General features: G+C 41.2%; 1 long non-coding RNA gene across 1 annotated transcript in view; it reads left to right on the top strand.

Annotated features, from left to right (window-relative positions):
• Positions 1–16,726, top strand: part of LOC119855460 — a 41,688-nt gene extending 24,962 nt beyond the window's left edge. The window contains exon 3 of the long non-coding RNA XR_005292888.2: positions 16,673–16,726. This is a non-coding gene — a long non-coding RNA (uncharacterized LOC119855460). The remainder of the gene's footprint in view (positions 1–16,672) is intronic.
• Positions 16,727–21,631: the final 4,905 nt, after the last annotated feature.

The raw sequence follows: 21,631 nt of genomic DNA, 5'->3' as shown, positions 1-21,631 counted from the left end.
TGCAGCTGCAATCAATGCAAAGAGTGTTGATTTAGTGGGTCTAGTGAAGACCCGCTAAATCAATGGCAGAGTGCTCTCCAGTTGACTCCAGTACTCCAGCTCCACGAGAAGAGTAAGATGAATCGACTGGAGAGTATCTCCTGTCAACGCAGTTCAGTGAAGACACCGGAGTAAATCAACCAAAGCTACATTGACTCCAGCTATGTTATTCACATAGCTAGAGTAGCATAATTTAGGCTGACTTACCCTGGTAGTAAAGACAAACCCTTAGGCCTGGTCTACACTTAAAGTTAGGTCAACCGAGCTACATCAGTCAGAGGTATGAAAAATCTGCACTCTTGACCAATATAGCTATGCAAACCTAATCCCCAGTGCAGATACAGCTTCTGTTGACATAGCAGCCATCAGGTTCGGGGTCTTCCTACACTCATGGAAAAACCCTTTATGTTAGGGTAGGTTGTGTCTACACTAAGGGATTATGCCAGCATATCTATGGCAACATAGAGATGGCAGTATGTTCTCCATAGTGTAAACTTACCCTACATTATGGTAGGACTAGTTTTTGACACACTTACTGATGTTGAATAATATCTTACCCTGGATGTAGTCCTGAGGAAATCAATGGGATTATTTGCTCCATGGGTTATTACTCAATATGAGTAAGGGTAGCAGAATCTACCTTTTATATATCTATATATATCTATATCTATAGACATCTATCTATATCTATATATCTATCTATATCTATATATATTCTCAAAGTGCATTAGGGAAATAATATATATTATTTATATTATATATATTATTTCCCTAATGCACTTTGAGAATCTAGAGTTAAAAATGTTACATCATGTTAATATATTATTATTGCTATTTCTTTTAATTTAAACTTGGCAGTAGAAGTTCACTCTTGACATTCACAGTTAATTTAAATTAACTTGGCATTCAAGGACTGTACCTAGGGGCAAATAAGCTCTTGCATCCAGCCAGTCTCTTCATGTGAACTTTTTCCTTTTAAACAATACATTCAGTGAATAACCTAAAAATGGAAGATTTATTTTGTCACTCAAGAGATTATATAGGCTATTCCAGACACAAGACAACTTTAATGTTACAGAATCTGGGTAACCTGGAGATTTAATAGTTATGGAAAGGGTCACCATAGCTAGGAACAATATACAGACATTTAGAGTTTTTGAACTTCTGTTTTATTATTTGTTTAATGTATTTATAGGTTTTACTTTGGTTTTTGTCACTAGACACTTCACATACTTCAATAATTATCACAGATAGGAAGATCACAGATAAGAAGCTGAGGTAAAGACAGATATAGACCCAATCCTGCAACTTGCTGCATGCAGACTGAGGCCTTCTCCTGCTCAAAACCATGTTGACTTTAATGGGGCTCCATGTTGGTGCATCTATGTAGTCAGTTGCAGCTTCAGGGCCTAAGTGACTTGTCTAAGGTTACACAGGAAATCAGTTGCACAGCTGAGAATAAAACCCAGTTCTCCTGAAACCCTCTCTAGCTCCTTAACCATAGAACCATTCTTCCTCATCCTCAGGTGTGACACTGCACCCCATATTCTTCATAATGGTACAATTATGTTATGATTATGACATAATTATGCTGCATCATGTACAAGTTATATCTTGTCAGGTGTCTATGGAAAGTTATGATTTCCTGAATATGAGTATCCTATTTGTATGCATGTATCCTTTTTGTATCTGAAGTTATGAATATTGACTATGTATCTGTATTTCAAATGTGCTTACTCGGGTAATACCCACAACTAGCCTTTCAGGTACAACAATGAAGAAGCCAGACAGTGCTAATGGCTCATCAACAAAGACAATGGACCATGGAAGAGCTTAGCCTTCCTGTGAATGTTTCAGCCAGCCTATAAATAATGGCTGCTATGACTCAGCAGGGCATGCTAGGACATGACCAGACCACAGGACACTGAACTCCATTTTGGTACCTGTAGTTTTCCACAAACTGATCTGGGAACTGAGCTTGGAACAAAGGGTTCCCTCTATACGGAAAAGCTATATAAAGTGGGGCGTGACATCATCTCTTGGCCTCACTCCCCACACAAGAAAACTCCTGGAAACACCTGAGAAACAAAGACTGAACAGGGGGAAGTGCTGGTCCCAGACTAAAGGGATTTCTAGCCTGTGTATGGAAACTTGGTGGACTGCTTATATCATCAGTCAGGGTGAGAAATTGTTAATTCCCATCCTATCAGGCTTAGTTTGTGTTTTTATTTATTTGCTAGGTAATCTGCTTTGATCTGTTTGTTACCACTTATAATCACTTAAAATCTATCTTTCTGTAGTTAATACACTTATTTTATGCTTTATTTTAACCAGTGTATTTTGAGTGAATTGTCTGAGGACAATCTCAGCTTGGTTAATGCAAGCTTGTTATGCATATTTTTCCCATATCGAGGGGAAGGTGAACTGTATTAATGAACTTACATTGTACAGATCCCTATGCAGTGCAAGATGGTATAATTCTGGGTTTATACTCCAGCAGGGGTGCAAGCCTGGGGAGCTGGGAAATTGGCTGTCTGTCCTTGAGTGCCTTAGATAAATCACTTAGGTAACTCAGTTGCATGTGTGGCACTACCTGCTGTTGTGTTGGGTGTTAGGACCTGGGGAGGCTGGCTGAATCTCCAGCAAATCAATGTGAGAGTAGCCTGCCCATCTGGGAGATTGGGGGTAGAGTGATTCCCACAGCTCACAGATTGCTCCCCTGGGGTGACAACCCATCATACTAGGAAAGGTAGGAAGAGTGCAAAAATATGAAATAAAATGAATTAATCTTAATAAGATCATGGTGCATCTTGTTCAACAAGACACCCAAATGCATGATTTGAGTGACAGTGATCAAATACATTGGACAGATAGGATCTGTGAAAATAAGATACTTGTATGTCCCCCGTAGTATCTGAACAGTTCACAATCTTTAATGCATTTATGCTCACAACATCTTGTGAGGTTCGGCATTACTATTATCCTCATTTTAAAGATGGAAAACTGACACAACATAATTTGTCCATGGTCACACAGGAAATCTATGGCAAAGAAGAGACTTGGACTCAGGTCCCTCATATCTTAAGGCAGTAACCAAACTCTTTTGGAACATACTTCCTCACCCACTAATGAGTTTTAAATTAAATTATAATAAAACATAAAGGACCTCTTGAGGTCCCTCCCAGCCCTACATTTCCATGATTCTATAAATAACACAAATAATGTAAGATGCATGTTCAATTGTGGCCTGCTGAGCAGTGATGTGTGCTGGGAACATAAGGGTAAAATTGATATTGTACACATATTATTTGGCAGTGGCTTAAATATTAGACATTTTTGTTCAAAGGTTCTAAATGTTAGAGAAATAATCTGGCATCATACATTACAAGGTAAGTCAGAACTACATTTGCTACATGATTTTTCTTCAATACAGAACTCTTTTAAGGAATGGATTTCAAATGTCCTTGGTTGTGCAAAAAGATTGGTCCTTAGAAGGCGGAAAAGCTCTTGTATTCCTCTTCTAAAAGATTGGGAGGTTGACATGGCAGAAATTGCTTCATATAAGCATCTTATTTCTAAGATTGATGACTAATCTGAAGAATTTCATGTCATATGGGGAGAATTTACGTCTCTTCTAAAGGAAAACATAGACGTGCAAGTGATAGGTACAGGAGATTGCTTGGAAGGTTCTGTAGGGACACATAGCAGAAAAGTTTTTTTTTAGAAGTGTGTGCATGTGCATGCAGGGTTTTTTTTTGTTGCTTCCCAGAGGTTATTCTCCTTATATAGAGTTTTATGCCATGGTTTCATTGCTTTAGAATTGTTAGAAGACATTTATAATATATTTTAATATAAAACTAAATGAGAACTGCATCTGTTCAGCTATTTGAAAGATATTAAAATAATGAATAATGATTGAAAACCATGACAAAAAATCAGAGTTTGGCCCATTTACTTCAGTGGAAGTTTGGACTGAATCAGGATTTAGACAGAGACTACAAGATTTAGCTTAAATCTTAGCTTAAAGTTTACTCTTAGCTTAAAGTAAAACCTGTTACCTGTATTATTACTAATAATAACACCTTCAGTTATTTATCACTTCTGACTTTTTTGTTATAATTTATTCAGTTACCATAACACAGGTCCTAACACATTCAGGCTCCAATCTTGGTTGTGGCCTGTGGGCACTGTTGTAGTAATAACACAGGGACTTGCTGTGGCCATTGGAACCTGAGCTATACCCAGATCATGTAAGTTCTGAATCTACCCTTGGTAGGGAGGTGATGTGCCTACTGGATAGAGTACTATACTGGGATACAAGAGACATAGGTTCTACATAAGCCCTACTGGTGACCTTGGGCACATCATTTCACCTCTCTATGCCTTAGTTTCCCCATCAGTAAAATGAGGATGATATTTAAATCCTTTGTAAAGTGCACGGAGATCTACTGAAGAAAGATGCTATATGAAAGCTAGGTATTATTCATAATAATAATTCACATGCATAGTTATCCCCACTCTAGCCACCAGCATGTCACAATCATATTTAAACCTGTTTTTGTAGTGTATACAGGATTTAAATGTTTCACTGAAGCCCACACAGCATAACTCTTCAATAGAAGACCTCTAGCTTTTTCTTTTTCTTCTGTCCTCAAATGCTGCTCCTTTTTTTTTACGTTGTTCTGATACCCTCTTAAGCCAGCCTTGCAGAGAAATGACTCCATCAAATAGGTCAGCTTGGTTCTCTTTCTAGCTCTCTCCACCTCTGTAGCTTGTGAATTCTACTTCCAGAAACCTGCTTCATCTTCATTAAGTATGAATGTCAAACTCTAGTTGGGATTGTTTCCATTTTAGCAGGCACAGGCAGCTTCTTCTTTGTTTCATTTTTTTAAATGAAATAATTGTAAAAGATAAGAACAAAAACACTCCCTATATTAATTTAATGGCAAGGATACCCATTTAAACACTCAAGGAATGCAGAAATTATGGTTCTCATAATCAAGTATCATCATCAAGGCAAATCCCAAAAGGGACATAGTCTGTTTGCAGACTGAACATGACCCAGATCAGTCTCTAGCTAGGTCCTTAAGATGGTCTGGCTGGATGTTTATTCTATGTCCAACTTTTGCAGTCTTATTGCACAAACAAAGCTTTTTGGTGACCACATGCTCACTGATAGTGGCATTGATAAATGTGCTCTGTAATTCATTGGTCTTCCATCTTACTAATATATTCATATCAAGGATGTCACTAAAACTGAACCAGTGCTGATGGAGAAAGTTGCTGGGTTTGGCTACAAATTGCCTAATTTCAGGTGTTGTGCTGCCCCTTAATATGGAACAGCTGATGAAGATAATGAGAACTGAAAATGTCAATCTGCCACTCTTCAGTCTTCCTCAGTGCCCATGTTTCCTTGCCATACCATAATGTTGGTATAACCATAGTTCTATAGTTCTGTATCTTCATAGCAAGCTATGGTTTTCATAGTAACATTAACTCACCCATGCAAAATATGTATTATAACTTTGATTACAGGCTGGAATATTAATTGTTGTTAGTATATAGGTCTGTTTGTTAGCCTGGGATAGAATTCTAGGTTTGACTTTTGATAATCTTTTACTAAAATGTGTAAACAAGGGACAAAGACACTGTGATGTTGCTCCTGCCAAGTCAGCTGTCTTTGTTAGTACAATAGGAACAGATAAGAGCAGGGCAAAGTCAAGCAACCAGTCGGGAGGGGCAAAGGGGCTTGGAGGGGAGAGGTATAAAACACTAAGAGATCAAAGAAATGCCCGTCCCTGACCGGAGCACAGCCTCACTCCTTACTCCTCCCATGGGGTACAAAGGGATGGGATGAAGACCCCAGACCCAAAATGAAACATGACCCTAAGTTGTAAGGGGTGGGACTGTGGGCATGCATTGCAAGTATATTTGGGTCTGCTAGGAAGGAGGAGGTGGGAATAGGGGAAATGAGAATGGGGAATAGGGAATGGGGAACGGGGACACAGGCAAGGCTCTGCGGCATCAGAGCTGGGAAAGGGGATATGGAGTAAAGGCTCTGTGGCAACAGGGCTGGGAAGGGAACACTGGGAAACAAACTCTGCCGGCATGTAGAGCTATGGATATGCTTGCTTGGAATTAACCCCAATAAACATCAAATTGCTTGCACTTTGGACTTCTGGTCTTCTGCTTTCTGTCTGCATGACAAGAACCAGGGGAGAGGGTGAAGGGAAAGACCTTTTACAAATGTATACCTATTGTACCCCATATGGTTAAACTCTGCAATTAAATATTTATACATGGTGAGCATGGAGGCTGGGGAGGCCAAAAACACTTCGCATAGGACAACCACTATCCCTGAAGCTGATCTGGCTGCTCTGGGCTGACATTCAAGTTTGTCATCAACTCCCAAACCAGGTAAATTTTGCTTTCTGTGAACAGTTTGCACAGCTCACATCCATGATAAAGACAGAAGCTGTGATATACCTCCTCTTTAGTCATGAGCAGCTTTATGAATGGGACTTATTTTTATTTCTTAGACACTATCAAGAATAAGATCTTGTTGTGCTGGGAGACTCTAGAGAGTTTTGGTATGCCCAGTTCTAGCCTTGCTTGGGGGAGTGGGAATCTTTTTTTGCTGGCCTTTAGCACATGTAAGCTTTCTGAACTTCTGTAATCAGGACCCCAAGAGTTCGAAAGCTGTAATAAAGCCTTTATATTTAGGTGGCTGAGTTTGACTGAGTTATTGTCCTCCAAACATTAGGAATAAGAATATCCATCACCTGTCTCTTGGCCTTGAAACACTGAAGTGACTTGGGTTTCATATTTTTCTACAGTACTAGTATTCAGATTTGCAGCTCCATGGAATCTAAAGAACCACAGATTGATCCTTACATCATACAGTCATCTTCATTGGTACAAGGAGAAAATGGGAGGCAATTCTTGGTTGTGAGTAGGGAAATGAGCATCGGCGAAGCTGTTGGAAATGGAGATGCAACCCCATGCTCTGCGTGTACTTATGCCTCTGACTGTCAGAAGCTGGGACTGGGTGACTGGGCATGGATCATACCAGTTGTGGATCTGCCACTGAGATTCTCCATCTCTCACACAGGGTAGCACCTCTCCATGACAACAGGGGCAGAAATCTCTTTCTCCCAGTCTTCTGGTCCAGCAATTCAGGAGATATCCACATATTAGGCGTTCCTGGCAAAACTGTGTTGTTGGCTCCTTCAGGTGGTGGTCACCCTAGGGCAAAGGTTCTGGTGCTTATATGTCCCTCCACAAGTGGACATAATCCTGATGTTGTCTTATGACTTGAATGCCACTTAAACATACTTTGAAAGCTAAGGATCCAGTTTGTTCCAGGGTAATACACAGAATCCATGCTGGGTGGCAAGTATTGAAACTTTAGACCAAGTCCTTTGGACTCAATTTTTTGTTTTTAGCATGATTGTCATGGTTTTGTTTTTGAAAAGCATTCTTCCTCAACACCTCTCCCTCCATGCTGAGATGGATTATATCCAAATGAATTCTTATCATCCAAGCAACAGCTGGGCTGGTCTCACTCCTGACGTAGTTTGAGGAGTAGTTCTGTATTTTTTTAAAAAAATTGAGCTAGCTTCATGTCTGAGTTCCAATTAATCAGTGTCTTCATCCCCTCTTTAAAAGTCCTCATGGCTCCTATATTAGGCCATTGGGAGCTGGATAATATGGGGAAGTTTAAATAGGTTTTATACCATTTTGCTCAGAAAGTCTTAAATCTCCATGCTCATAAAATTTGGTCCATTGTCTGTGATAATTACCTGTTGTCTGTGTATGGCAAAGATGCACCTGAGGTGCTGAGAGGTGGAGGTCCTTGAGGGCATCATATGCACCGCTAACCATTTTGAATGTACATCCAATAAGATTAGAAACATTTTTTCCACGTAAGGGCCGGCAAAATCTATATGTATGCAGAACCATGGGCGTCCTGGCCTTTCCCAGGGGTGAAGGGATGCCATGTGCTGGGGTCTGCTGGTGTACTTAACATTGGTGACATTCCTTTATTACTTTTTCCAGGTCCTTATCTATGTTTGGATACCATACATTGCTTTGAGACAAAGATTTCATGCATGAAATGCCAGGGTGTGTTTCATGAAACTCTGTCAGGACTTGATTTTGTTTTTGTGGGGGAATAACAACTCTTCTGACCTCCCAATATGCATCCTTTCTCTATACTTTGTTCTGCACTCCTGGCCCTAAACGAATGGAACTCTTTCCCCTTCATACTTATTTGGCCAGCCCTGCAGTATGTGCTGTTGCACCTGGGACAGGATAGGACTTTGTCCAGCATGTTACCTTATCTGGGAAGCCTTGACTGGTGTCTAGTCAAGGTGTTCCATAAGAAAAACAATCTCTTCTGGAAGCTCTATAGAACATGATTATTCTGGTAACAGCAGTGAGCTGATACCCCTGTCTTGTAAGCTATCCCATTCTGATGGCCAGTTTTGTAAAGTGTCTGCTCAGTGTACAAGAAACACATTTTATTTACAGTGCTGCAGACTGGGAACATGCTGCTTTATTTAACTATATACAGAATGGAAGAAGGAACATGCTAACTCAACAGGAAGTAAGAGATGAGTGAAGCATGGCTTCCACCCAGAATACTCTGAGAAATCCAGTTAATACCTTGATGACCATTTACATATAAAGTCTATTGTTGAAAAGAAAGCAGAACTGGGTAGAAGACTCTAGAAGAAGGCCTGCTGCAGGTTTCCTTTTAAAAGATTTGTGGGCTTTTTCCACATGACTTCTTCAGACTTCTTGCTGTGTGTGCAAGTGAGAGAGAGACAGAAAGAATTTCTGTCAAAAGCAAATTTCTCTTTGAAAGACAATAGCAGATGTAAAAATAAAAGGAGTATTTGTGGCACCTTAGATACTAACAAATTTATTTGAGCATAAGCTTTCGTGAGTTACAGCTCACTTCATCGGATGCATTTGGTGGAAAATACAGTGGGGAGATTTATATACACACACAGAGAACATGAAAGAATGGGTTTTATCATACACACTGTAAGGAGAGTGATCACTTAAGATGAGCTATTACCAGCAGGAGGGAGAGGGGGAGGAAGGGAGGAAGAAACCCGTTAGTGGTGATAATCAAGGTGGGCCATTTCCAGCAGTTGACAAGAACTTCTGAGGAACAGTGGGGGGTGGGAATAACATGGAGAAATAGTTTTACTTTGTGTAATGACCCATCCACTCCCAGTCTCTATTCAAGCCTAAGTTAATTGTATCCAGTTTGCAAATTAATTCCAATTCAGCAGTCTCTTGTTGGAGTCTGTTTTTGAAGTTTTTTTGTTGAAGAATAGCCACTCTTAGGTCTGTAATCGAGTGACCAGAGAGATTGAAGTGTTCTCCGACTGGTTTTTGAATGTTATAATTCTTGACGTCTGATTTGTGTCCATTTATTCTTTATTCCCTCCCCCGCCCCCGCTGGTGATGGCTCATCTTAAGTGATCACTCTCCTTACAGTGTGTATGATAAAACCCATTGTTTCATGTTCTCTGTGTGTGTATATAAATCTCCCCACTGTATTTTCCATTGAATGCATCCGATGAAGTGAGCTGTAGCTCACGAAAGCTTATGCTCAAATAAATTTGTTAGTCTCTAAGGTGCCACAAGTACTCCTTTTCTTTCTGTGAATACAGACTAACACGGCTGCTACTCTGAAACCTGTCAATAGCAGATTTGAAATTTCCTGCTAACATAGGAAGGCCAGGTCTTGAGGCAGAACTTAGCATTTATCTTTGATCAAGAAAGACAAGAATCTTACTTAAACAGCATGACTTAGTGTCTTTCTAAATGTCACCGAATGAGAATTTCCCTTGTCTGTGTCTCTCATTTGTAAAGTCATTACTAGGCGATCACATGACATTTTTTAAAAAAACAAAGCAGCTGACAATGCAAAAGAAAATATTCAAAATAAATAATAGTGTAAATGAGGGTGCACTTGTACACAGCTTTGCAAGGACTTCAAAGCTCTTAATGAATAACCACTAATTAAGTCTCACAACAAGCTGGGAAATGATTAAGTATTTTCGTCTTCATTTTGTGTTTGGAAACACAAAGAAGTTCAGTGACTTGCACAAAATCAAACAATAAGTGAGTGTCAGAGCCAGGAACATAACCTACAAATCCATCTCCATTTTCCTTTGAGGGACTAGCACTACTGACTCACTCTAATCTGTGTAGTCACTGTCCCAGAGAACCAGGATTGTGGGTTGTGGAAAGGAGATAAACAGATGAGGAAAGTTCCTTCAGTCCTCTTCTTTTTTTTTCCTTTTTTTTTTTTTTGCCCATTTTCATGGGTAGCGAAAGTCTGGACCCATATGTACAGTACTGAGAGAACAAGTACTACATGGGAGATGAAGACTCTTCTGCAAGCATCTGAAAGAGGCACACACCAAGGTCAGCACAACAGCATATAACGAGGAGTAATGGGATGGAAATAAGAGATGGAAAGTATTGGTGGAATACCTGGCAAAACTTCAAAACTGTGAGATCTATTAGCGTGTGAAATAACCTTCTTGGTGGAAGTCCTATTGCAAACTGTATCGGACGTTAGTGCATGGGAGAAAGAGAAATAGATAAGTTACCTGCTTCAAAAATGATACAAGTACATAAAGGGGGTAATTTGGATTTTATTATGGTTAACACAGTCTTGTAGATTTCACTCCAAACCTTAAAGGCAGTTCCATACATTTAGTATCATCCTTCTCTGTTTCACAATATCCTCAATAGGAATAACCTGAAAAATGGGAATGTAGTTGTGGGTTATAGGTACATAGGCCCTGGCGAAGTGGCAACCTCATGCTGGTAGTGATGTTTGCTTTAAAAAGTCTGTATAATTCTATAAGGAATCAGCCTTTAGGGCATGTAAACTGCAACTACACACTGGCCTTCCAATTCATGGGACCTAGAAATATAAAGAAGAATCTCATTTTTCATTTTAAAAAAAGTTTGCAGACTCTTCTCCTCACACAACCTTGGAGATGTAACCTGGCTCAAGAGTTGAAAGCTTTTTGCTGATTTTTCCTAAACCAAGTCTCCTACAGTGCTCCCCTGCCTATCCAAGGGATGACCATTGGCATCCATGAGGACCATGGCCACAGATCATGGCCAGTTTTCAGAAGGACACCAGATCAGTTCCTCAGATGTTCTTGTTAACTGCTGGAAATGGCCTACCTTGCTTGTCACCATGAAAGCTTCCCACCCCCCCGCCCTGCTGCTGGTGATGGCTCATCTTAAGTGATCACTCTCCTTACAGTGTGTATGATAAACCCCATTGTTTCATGTTCTCTGTGTGTATATATAAATCTCCCCACTGTATTTTCCACCAAATGCATCCGATGAAGTGAGCTGTAACTCACGAAAGCTTATGCTCAAATAAATTTGTTAGTCTATAAGGTGCCACAAGTACTCCTTTTCTTTTTTAGATCAGTTTGTGCAGGCCATGCCACCCAGGCTGACTCTGATAGCACTAGAGCTGCAACAAGCTCTCTCCCAGCCATCTGCCATCACCTGATCCTGAACCTTTGCTGAGCAGCCCCCCTTTACATCTGTCTACAAGGAGGGGCCAGCTCACTAGAAAGAGAGGCAGGGTTTTTCAAGGGAGTAAGGCCTGAAATTTGAAAGAAAACGCCTCTGGAGCATGCCAGATGTCACCCTGACCACTTGCTGCTATGGGTTGTTCCTCTCCCCAGCTCTTCATCTGCCTTGTCTATGTAAACTGTAAACTCTTTGAGGCAAGGGTGTTTATTTCAGTGTGTTTGGACAGTGCCTGGTGCAACGGGGACTTAATTGTGCTGTTTGGGCACCACCAGAATATCAACACATAATAATATATACATACTTATGTGCTTTGCTTTGAGCAACCTATAAAAAGATTAGTTAGAGAAGTTTAGAGAGAGAGTTCAAGGACCTAGGAGACTGTGATTTAACTTCCCAGCAGCTAGGAGGAAGGCTGGCCACTGGAAACCTACTGCTGACCACTTGACACCACCTCAGACTTTGGGTAACTATATCTGGGATACTCTAGACTATTGTTAATGTTGATGTGTGCTTTAGACTCAATAAAAACAAGGATTTTGGGATGAAAGCAATTTTATTTGTACCAATCATTTATCAGACGGAGGAGCTGTGTCACCATTGATTTATGTCCTGAAACCACCCAGAAAACAAAGACTAGTTACCATAGTTTGGGGTTCAAAAAACCCCAGGTAACAAAATGGCAATTAGTGCCTAAATCGTTCTGTGAATATAGTCCAAGGTGCCTATCTGCAGACATAGGTGCAATACCTTTACAAAACTGGGTCTGACATCCTACTGTCTTGCAACTTGTGTGGTCATTTGCACCTATCCAAAATGGATACAAATCTCTACCATTTGGAGTAGGTAACAGCTTGCATCTGTTTTGCAGAGGCATAAATGATGAGCCAAGGTTCTGGGTCATAGAAAATTTGGCAAAATAACATTTAAGACTTGTCTGCAGCAGTGCAGACAAAAAGGGTGTGAATTGTAGAGTGAGGTAAGGCCTGGTCTACACTACAGAGTTAGGTCGATGCAAGGCAGTTTATGTTGACCTAACTATATGAGTGTCAACACAAAAATAACTGCCCCGCTACACCGACTTAATAACTCCACCTCCAAATGAGGCACAGAGTCAGTGTCAATGTAGTTAGGTCAATACAGTATCAATGTAAACACTGTGTTGCTTATAGGGACTGTTACTAGCTTTTAGACGCCATTCCACAATGCCCAACACTGATAGTACAGTAAGTACAAGCGTTCCTGCTGAGGATGCGCACCACCAACCCAAGGAGCATAGTGTGGACACTCAAAAGCAATTTAATTACTGTGGCAGCTGTATGCTAACATGACTTAGGTTGACATAGTTCTGTAGTGGAGATATGCCCTAAACTGCCCAGCATGGACCCTGCTGATGCACTCTTAAAACTATGTTGGTGTAGTCCTATTTGAAACAGTACTATGTTAACATGCGCTAGGAACCTTTTAGCAGGTCCAGGGGGGCAGTTAGAGCAAAACACTTTAGAGTGCACTACAATTTGCACCTCTCCTGTGCGCCTTGCTACACTGTGTAGACAGGTTTCAGAGTAGCAGCCGTGTTAGTCTGTATTCGCAAAAAGAAAAGGAGTACTTGTGGCACCTTAGAGACTAACAAATTTATTAGAGCATAAGCTTTCGTGAGCTACAGGAATGCATCCGATGAAGTGAGCTGTAGCTCACGAAAGCTTATGCTCTAATAAATTTGTTAGTCTCTAAGGTGCCACAAGTACTCCTTTTCTTACTGTGTAGACAAGCCTTTAGACCACCTCACAGAGAACGTTGTGGCTATTAAGTAGTTAGCATTGGTAAAGCGTTACCCATGTGCACTTACAATAGGGTGATCAGACAGCAAGTGTGAAAAAGCAGGATGAGGTGGGGGGTAATAGGTGCCTATATCAGACATAGCCCCAAATATTGGAACTGTCCCTATAAAATTGGGACATCTGGTCACCCTAATTTACAACCCCATGGCCACTCTCACTGACAGCACGGCATTTTATTGTTTCCATACGTGTAAGGGATGTAGCGCCAAATCTTGTACCTTGTAGCAGTTTTGATCATGGGACTTTGCAGGGATCCCTCCCCCATCTCCTTGGCACAATACAATTCCCTTTTCAATGTGTGAATAAAAGCTTTGTAATAAAAATATTATGAGCCAGCAAATGGCTTATATGTCTGCCCAGAAATATGCTTAATCAGATCATGCTTCCCAGACCATATGGGCTCCCAAGCCACATGAGGGTTAGCTTTTTTTACTGCAGGCAAAGCTATACAGTAAATGGGAAGACATAAAGTAGGAAGCTGGAAAAAGTGTAAGTTGCTGCCTGATGAGCTGAAAAGTTTGTGACAAAGCTACTTGGAGAAAACAGCACGAGCAGTTGCAGTAGAAGCAGCCAAGTTAGCTGGAGATGAAAGAACACCTTTTGCTAAATTTAGAATGTGCACAAGCATTGTAGCTCTAAATTTAGAACAGAGCTGGAAGGCTTTGAGATCTGATTCCCAGTTTGGCAAAGTGTCGCTTCTGGGTTGCTGCTGACAGCACCGGCACCAAGCGAGAAATGCATCATTGCTCGCAGTCATCACATGGAAAAGGAAAGAAGAAAAGAAACTCTGGTGATCTTCTTCCCCCTCAACTCCTTGGGATGGGGAGGAAGATCCTTGTGGCAGGCTGTCAAAGTTCCTTCCCCAATCTGAACTCTAGGATACAGATGTGGGGACCTGCATGAAAGACCCCCTAAGTTTATTCTTACCAGCTTAGGTTAAAAATTCCCCAAGGCACAGATTTCTTTCTTGCCTCGGAAACCAGCTTAGGTTAAAAACCTGATACACTGCCACCACCAAGCAATTTAAACAAAGAACAGGGAAAGAGACCACTTGGAGACATCTTCCCCCAAAATATCCCCCCCAAGTCCTACACCCCCTTTCCTGGAGAAGGTTGATAAAAATCCTCACCAATTTGTTCAGGTGAACACTGACTCAAACCCTTGGATCTTAAGAGCAATGAAAAATCAATCAGGTTCTTAAAATAAGAGTTTTAGTTAAATAAAAGGTAAAATAATCATCTCTGTAAAATCAGGATGGTAAATATTTTACAGGGTAATCAGATTCAAAACATAGATAATCCCTCTAGGCAAAACCTTAAGTTACAAAAAGACACAAAAACAGGAATACACATTCCCTCCAACACAGCGAATTTCACAAGCCAAAAACCAAAAGAAAATCTAATGCATTTTCTAGCTAGATTACTTACTAACTTTAGAGGAGCTGGAAGGCTTTCATCCTTGATCTGTTCCCACCAAAGGTATCACACAGACAGACAAAACCCTTTGTCCCCCCCTCCAGATTGGAAAGAATTTTGTCCCCTCATTGGCCATTTTGGGTCAGGTGCCAGCGAGGTTACCTTAGTTTCTTAACCCTTTACAGGTGAAAGGATTTTGCCTCTGGCCAGGAGGGATTTTACAGCACTGTATACAGAAAGGTGGTTACCCTTCCCTTTACATTTACAACACAGGCAGACCCCTCCTTTCAAACATCTCCTTCCCTGACAACAGGCATAGGTTTCCCCTCTTATCTCCTATTTAGATAAGTCTTCTGAGAAATGGGCACTCACCTTTCAAAACATTATTTTTGTAGATTGTTTTTCTCATTCAAAAAAATGCAATTGGTTCAGTTCATGGCTCCAGGCAGGCTAATAACCAGCCAAACAAATATGGTGTGTTTGGCCGGGGGGGGGAAGTGTATGGATTGGGTAGGAGCATATTCCCCGTGCTCCCTCTCTCCATTTGTATCATAACACCACCAGTAAAAGTACTTAGCTCTTATCTAGCACTTTTTATCCATAGATCTCAAAGCACTTTAAAATGGAGGCCAATATCATCATCCCATTTTACAGATGGGGAAACTGAAGTTCGGGGGGGGTTGAAGAAGTGACTTGCCTAAGGCCATCCAGGAAACCAGTGGCAGAGACAGGAATTGACTCTATGTCTCCTGTGTTCAAAGTCAGTGCCCCATTCACTCATCAAAACTGGTTATAAATACTGCAACTTGGATGCGATCAGAGTGGGACATCTATCCTGACATAAAATTAATCTTCAGGAAACTATCCACTGTGATTTTTCCTCAGGGGATTTTGACATTTCCAATGAATTTCCTTCATTTTTCAAGTTTTTAAGACCTTTTAAGGGGGATTATAGTTAAAATTATTTTCATCCTGCGTTATTTATTCTGCTCCCCTCACTCATACCCCAGAGAGGAGAGTGAACTAGAGAAAGCAGAGCTTATTCCTGCCCTTGCCCTTGAAGGGATAAATCTTCCTGCAGTGGTAAGGCAGGTTTAGCTAGGACAACCCTAGGAAGGTCCTAGGACTCAAGTCCTGAGTGCTTGTTGATCTGAGTGAGACTGATTTGTGAGTTGACAGAAGGAGGGATTGGGCTCAAATGTCATCCAAGAGTCTTGTGTGCAGCATAGACATACTGTTGAAACCCCTTCGTATCCCCCTAGCGAGTCACTAGCTCCTGCTGCGGCTCCCATTTCCGATTCCTTTGCCTGGGGAGTCCTTATTTAATCAGCCAAGTGTATTTGTCTGGCACTTCAGGAGCAGATGCTGGGTTTTGCTCTTAATAACACTAAGGTATTCAGTTTACTTAATAACATTACAGACTTGTAGAGTTGCCTGCCTCCAAGGATCTTAAAATACTGTACAAATATATGTTAAGCTTCACAACAGCCTTGCAGAGGTTGGTTGGATTGCCTAAGTTCACCCAGAGATTCAGTGGCAAAGCCAGAGGTCCAAAGCTGTAGTGTTGACCTGCTCTAACCCTGGCAGACTGAAGAATGTCATGTCCAGAAGAATATTGAAAATTGATATTTGCTCCCTAACTCCCTGGTGGTTCTCACAGGAGGGAAAAGCCCCTCAAGTGGAGAATTTCCTTTCCCCCCAATTGATTTCTTTGTGGCTAATTAGAAGGGTTTGTATTAAATACTAAATATTGATTTCTTTAGTATCTTTTGTTGTTTTGTATTTCAGAACACTTGTACCAACATTCTCTTGACAAGGAAAGCTCATGTTAATGACTCTCACCTGTGCGGATAGCCCCACGACCGATTAAGAAATTCTGCCTGGAAAACTTACCAATTGATTGAGAAGTGTTTGGAGCATGTGAGAGTCTACACAGAGCAATGGGAAGCTAGTAAAGAACCAGCCCCAGGTAGTAAGACTGCAGGACAGTTCACTAGGTGTGATGTTGACAATAATGCACAGTATGGAAATGCTCCTGCACTTTAGCCATATGAGTTCTTTACATTTCAGCACACCTAGAATGACCCCAGCCTACACCAGGGGCTCCTAGCCCCTATCCTTTGAGGACTTAAAACAGACCATGGGGTTGATTTACATGTAAGGTATTTGCCTCTTTGAAAGCCCAATCAGCACCAGCAATTGCCTCTCCATCTTAGCCAGCCTGACGCTCACATCATAGCCTCTCAGTTTGCTCAGCTGCTGGAGCTTTGATTGGGTTTGTAATGTATTTTGATGGCATTTTGTGGTAGGTATGGTGGGAAATGTACTGCTGCTTTGTCGTACATTTTTAACTAGTGGTAAGGTCACCTAGTGCATTCATTTACGTGTCTCTGTTTAAATGCCAATAGATTATATTTATTTATCTGGAGAAGTCATGGTGATGTATTGGAAACAGCCATTGCTATTTAATGCACTATTGACTGTGGATGAAAATTGAATCATATCTGACAATAGCACTGTACGTGTATTGATCTGGTATCAATAACTGATATAAATTATCAACCAACGTTTCACATTGCATACCATATTTTATCTATAAATAAGTGTGTGTGTGTATGTGTATAATTGTATATTTATATAGTGTGATACAGCATGGCCAGAAGGCAGCAGGAGAGTGATCCTATTGGGATCCGGGAAGTGGGCGGGCAAAGCCTGTCCACTGCTAAAGTATTTCCCCCCCCCCCAGCCTAAAAGGGGGATCCACAGGACCTAGATACCAAATAAATCCGGGGGACAACTAATGAAATAACAGGGACAGGAGTGTGGTCAAAGGGTCAAACGAAGGGAACCAGATGGGGACACTGAGCAGAGAACCCCGGACAGCGCCCACTACTCCTCAAAGGCATCAAGGGAGTCAGAGGACGCCGCCCAGAGGAACTCTGCCCGGATACGTGAATGGACCGAGGATCAGAAATAGGCCCCACAGTCACAGAAGACTCCATCGGCCAATCTCCTCACTCTGGTTTTATAGATGGCCAGTTTAGTGAGGGCCAGGAGGAGGTTGACCAGGCAGCAGGAGAGTGATATAGGAGAGATATGTAAGTCCCAGGATGAGGAGAAGCCTTATTCCCTGTAGAGAGAAGAACTGTTTCTATAGATTAATTAAAAGCACCTGAAGCCAATTAGAACACCTGAAGCCAGTCACCTGATAAAAAACCCCTGCTTCAATCAGCCAGGTGAAGGAGTTGGAGCAGAGAGCAATTTGAAGGAGTTGGAGCAGAGTGCAGTTTGGAGGAGTTGAAGTAGAGAAGAGTTTGGAGAAGTGCCGTGGCTGGCTAGAAGACCAAGACCCTAGATAAAGAGACACCCCGCCTTGTGCAGAGAGAGGGCAGGAAGCCCACAAGCTGAAGAGCAGTAGAGGGAGGTAGCCCAGGGGAAGGAAGCACTAGTTCAAGTGGTTTGCCACTACCCCTAGGGCCCCTGGGCTGGGACCCAGAGTAGGGGGCGGGCCTGGGTCCCTCCCTCTCCACTACCCTTCTCTGGGTTACTAGTGGGACAGTAGATACCCTAGTTCAGGGGCAGGAAACTGCGCCCTGAACCCCCACTCCCCCAAGAAGAGGAAATGCAGGACCCATCATAATTGTGCCAGCAATTTGCCACAATAGATACACAGATAAAATTAAATAAATGAAAATCAAGAATCCAGGGGTAGGACTGTTAATCCAGGGGCAAAATTCAGTCCTAAAAATGAACATAAATACTATAGTATAATATAATATAATCTCCTGTTAGCACTTGGTATGTATGTAAGATACCAAACAGAAACCTCTTTGTATTTTATCTCATTTACATTTCTTAGCTGTACTCAAAGGCAAATAGACTTGTGACTTAAAGCATCAGACTGGGAATCTCGCTTTCCTTACTGGTTCTGCTGTAGGCTTACTGTGTTGCATTGGGCAAGGTATTTAGGTCAAAATTTCCCATGTTGAGTACTTAAAGCTAAATCCACATTCAGATTTATGTGCTTAGCTTTAGATACCCAACTCTGAAAATTTTGGCCTTTTTCATAACCTCTCTGTGGCCCAGTTTCCGCACTGGCAGTGCTGCTAACTCTCACGATTTTATCACAGGAGTCTTGATATTTGGTGTTTTTCTTAAAGCCCCACCTCTGAAAGTTATGTGATTATTTGATCATTTCAGCTTCCATTTTTTTAAAAAAAGTAAGATTCTAGCCCCCATGGTTGGTGAGAAAAGCTCAAAAATGTGACAAAAGTGCAACCCTAACGACCTTAAAACCCAGAAGGCAAATAAGAACCCAAAATGTATTATAAATCTCATGATATTTAAGCAAATCTCCTGATTTTGGGGGCCTGACTCATGATTTAGAAATGCTTGGTAGTACAGCACTGGTAAATTGAGGATAACAATGTCTGTGACATACTACCTGCTACTGCGCATAACAGATCTTGACAACCCTACCCTGCCCTCATTAAACAATTGCTCCTTGGCAGGAATTGACAAGTGTGGCTGACATTGTGTCTGGACTCTGAGTAGTTTAGTTTATTAGTGGGTTGGGGAAAATAAATGGGACAAATTATGGTAGGTATAAGCCCTGGGGCTTATAAGAATAAATATAAGAATGCATTGCCTAGGGAGCTTGTGGAATCTGCATCACTGAGGATTTTTAAGAGCAGGTTGGACAAACACCTGTCAGGGATGGTCTAAATAATACTTAGTCCTGCCTTGAGTGCAGGGGACTGGACTAAATTACCTCTTGAGGTCTCTTCCAGTCCTATGATTCTATGGCAATGCTTCTCAATGAGTAGGTATGGCTAACAAGGTGGGGAGGGGCCTGTGAGATGCATAAATCAAGATGGAATAGGCTTGTACCAACAAATGGGTTTTGATTTTCCTGAGGGAAAGCTGCACTTCCAAATGTGTGGGGAACACAGAATTATTGCGTGACTTGAATTTGACTTCCTGCCTCTAATGCTTGATTTGAGCTTTCTGTGCAGTCAGATAATGTAAAAATCTTCCAATAATAGTTTGTCCAGTGCCATTGGTGACACAAACCCTATATGAGGGCACTAAGATCATTTAACAGTAACAACATACCTCCCATGTGAGGGTTCATTATTATTGGTAAAACACTTTGAGATCATCTGAGAAAATGCACAACAGATATGCAAAGCACTATTTTTATCATAACTATCTTCTCTCTAAGCAACTCTATGTTATTATGTTATATAACTATGTTAATGACTTGTCTAGTTTATCAATAATCGTTTCCCTATGTCAATGTTAAATGAGATTTACTTTTCATTCAAATCTTATTTAAGAAGTTACTGCATCTAATTAAGGGTTTTTGTCTCATTTATGGCTGTTTTTAATGCTTAATCATTGATTCTGAAGGCCTGGGTGAACACAATTATATGAACCATGAGTTACAGTATGAATTTCTATATTTTCTGAATCATTAAACTCTAAGATTCATTTGCCGGCAATGTGACATCTATCTTTCTATCTATGTGTATATTATGCATGTGTGTAGTGATATCAATGCAAGAAATAGTGAAGCAATGTAATGAACTATATTTATCAGGTACCATTACCATACAATGAATGCAGTGTTGGTCCCACTCTACTAATCATATTCCATCAGCACTTTCAATTCCAACATGAATATGTGAATTTAAAATTTGGTTTCTAAAATTCAGAGACTTTCAAAGATGCTTTCTTTCTAACACTGATATCAGTAAAGCATGCAGAAAGCAAACACAAAGGGATTGAGGGTACATTATGCATACGTGAGTGGCAAATGATCAGGTGCACTTAATATCTTTAAAATATACAGAACGCTGACACTTGCGGGTTTGATCCTGCAAACACTTAAAGAGGAAAGAAATTGCATGCACGCAAGTAGTCCAATTGAGTTAAAGAGGACTATTTCCATCAATAGTAAAGCTATTTATGTACTTGTGAGTGAAGTGGACCTTGGAATCAGACAGGGTTCCATAGGATCCATGATGGGTAACATTTTATTATTATCGTATGCAATGGTTTATTATAGGCAGGGCTGGTAGCTCTGCCGATTTATTATTAAGGTTTCCCAACACTTCCCATAAGACCCTGCTTTCAGTTTCTAGTAACTTTGCCAAAATGTAACTGTTTTGGCTAAAATGTTCCACGCCCGCTGTCTGATTCTGAGTTAGGGAGGGTTGGTTTTTTTGAAAGCTTCATCCCAAACGGTTTAGTTATTTCCAAGATTAGGGAAAAATGCACTGTTTTGCTTCCGTAAAAAAAATCCGTATAGCCCTTTTATTGAGCTGCTCCAGTGCCCCCATACTTTGGAGCAGGACCTTGACATTTGGTGGAGGGTTGGCTTTTGTGCCAGGAATGTGCCTTTTGCTGTGCATATGACAATCTGCCCAAATGTGGCCAAGCTATAAACCTTCAAAAAATTACAGTTCTCCGATGCACAATTGAGACTTCTTAGAGTCTAGCAACTAAACACCCCAAAGATTCCATGTGCACTGGGCATGCTCCAGCCCAGGGCTTAGCAAGACTTTCCCTGCAATTGCGGCTCTGGGCTGCTGTGGGCCCTGCGGGGTCTGGATCTCAGCTCATGAAAGGAGAGAATGGAGCCTGTCTCTCCTGTGCTCTCACTTACGCCTCATTCTCCCCACCCCTCAGGATCATCGGGGGTGGTGGGAGGGGTGGGGGTAGATTGAGACAAAAACTCTAGGG

Source organism: Dermochelys coriacea, chromosome 5 (assembly GCF_009764565.3).
Source record: "Dermochelys coriacea isolate rDerCor1 chromosome 5, rDerCor1.pri.v4, whole genome shotgun sequence".
Taxonomy (NCBI): domain Eukaryota; kingdom Metazoa; phylum Chordata; order Testudines; family Dermochelyidae; genus Dermochelys; species Dermochelys coriacea.
This window is presented reverse-complemented; position numbering and strand designations above follow the sequence as displayed.